Source organism: Frankliniella occidentalis, unplaced genomic scaffold, assembly GCF_000697945.3.
Source record: "Frankliniella occidentalis isolate FOCC.00 unplaced genomic scaffold, Focc_3.1 Scaffold62, whole genome shotgun sequence".
Lineage (NCBI taxonomy): Eukaryota > Metazoa > Arthropoda > Insecta > Thysanoptera > Thripidae > Frankliniella > Frankliniella occidentalis.
In genome coordinates, this window is record NW_026267192.1 from 486,846 (window position 1) to 488,735 (window position 1,890).

General features: G+C 66.9%; 1 protein-coding gene across 1 annotated transcript in view; it reads right to left on the reverse strand.

Annotated features, from left to right (window-relative positions):
• LOC113206521 (transforming protein p54/c-ets-1) overlaps positions 1 to 1,890 on the reverse strand; it is a gene marked incomplete in the record, with an annotated part of 151,536 nt that overhangs the window by 137,892 nt on the left and 11,754 nt on the right.

Consider the following 1,890-nt stretch of genomic DNA (forward strand, 5'->3'; position numbering starts at 1 on the left):
CCCCCAACCCTTATCTGGGCGGCCTGCGCGGCGCAGCGGCGCAGCCAACGCCGCCGCGAGGACGGGGCAGAAAGGGAACACGTCGTTCCTTCGGAATGACGAGTCAGCAGCAGCAAGCCGGCGTCTAGTGTTGCAGGCTCCAGTCGCGCGAAGAGACGACGAGGCGCTGAGCGACGGGCGACGAGTGGCAGGGCAGGTGGAGACTCTAGTGGCACTAGTGGAGACCAGAGACCACCTCCATGCCAGCGGATGATTTTTAAAGTGGAAAAGCGACGATCGAAGAGACCATGCGAGGGGTGTAGGGAGTGGTGTGCCGGGCACAGCGGTCGGGCGTCGTGCCACGGCCGCGGCGGCCCCCTCTGAGCGCTGGCGTGCCCCTTGCAGAGAAAGCCCCCCCCCCTCCTCCCATCCCCACCGAGGACTCCTCTGAGGCCGCGATACCCCAGCAGCGGCGACACCATGCGTGGTGGGTATTTTCGTGAGGCGGCTTCAGTTCAAGCTTCGCGGGCCCCACCGTCGCGGCCTCCGCTTGGCTCCACCGCCGAGCGGCAAGCCACTTTGGCAGGCAAATTGGCAGCCCGCTTTGGCCCTTTGGCCCGGCTTTAGTCGGGGCCGTCCGCGTTGGGATCTGGATCTGGAATGCCCTGGCCACCACCAGGCCACCCCAGTCCAGCCCGGGTCTAGCTCGACTCAGCAGCCAGAGCGATAAGAATCTCGCGAGGAACGAACACAGCCACCGGCTGTGCCATGGTGTGCCTGGTAAGGGGAAAATGGGGAGGGGGGCAAGCCGCTTATCGCCGTCTACACGCCCGCCCGGCCGTCCGCCCGCCGCCGCCCGTCTGTCCGACTGCTCAGCCCCCTCCAAACACACCACCAACGCAGACTTCGCTAAGTGTATTCTGATTGGTGGCGACGCAGCCCCTCTGCAATGCATTCCCCACGAGTCCCAACCCCAACCCAACTCCACTAGAGTGGAAGTGTTCGAGTACATGTGACCCCCCCCCCCTCCCTGCTTTTCCCTCTTCTCGTGTTGACGGGGCGCAAAAACACGCGGCATAAGATCGGAATTTGACTTTCAATCACGCAGCGGCGCGCTCCCCGGGTCCTCAGATGGGTCGGGTGATAGCTGGGCCCGGCGGCGCGGCCCACCTGGCCCCGGCGAGCAGCAGCAGTAGCATGACATGACGCGCTGACTGGCGGCCCTTGCGCGACGGACGGCAGGACAGCGGCGACCTCTGACTGAGGGAAACCGTATGATGTCGTGTCGCGGGCCGCGGCAGGGCCGGGGCAGGCCTCCTGCCTCCCGGCTCCTTATGGGGCAGCCGATCCGGTCGGCGCCGCCCGGCACCGGGACTGTGCCACTGAAGTGGTGTGCGCGGCGCTCGGCGGATGGCGGATAAAAATACGCGCCTGCCGCGCATGCCGTGCCCGCGAGCCGCGCTTCGGACCGCGATCGAACCCGGGCAGAGCCGGGTCACGTCTGCCTGCAACCCTCTCCATCCATCCGTGGACCGGTGCTCGCCACCACGTTGCCCGCGTTCAGCACGCGGTGCCCGCGGTGGCGCCGACTGACTCAGCGAATTGAGGGATCCACGTCGCGCCCTCCCCATCCATCGCGTCGAATGGCGAGAGAGAAACACCTGTCCTGGCTGCCGTCCCCGCCGCGGTCACCGTGCCAAAATAAAAAGTTAGTTGGCGTGGCGCAAACACGCTCACGAGGGGCGCGGGGGCGCGCCCGGGCAGGGCAAGGCAGGGCGGAGCGGGGCAGGGCCGGGCAGGGCGAGGCAGGGATAGTGCTGCAACCACTCACTCCGGGCAGCGTGGTGGCCGCGCTCGTTCTGCTGCAGGCGCGCGTCAATGAACTCTGTTATGAGCGACAGGCTACCCCCC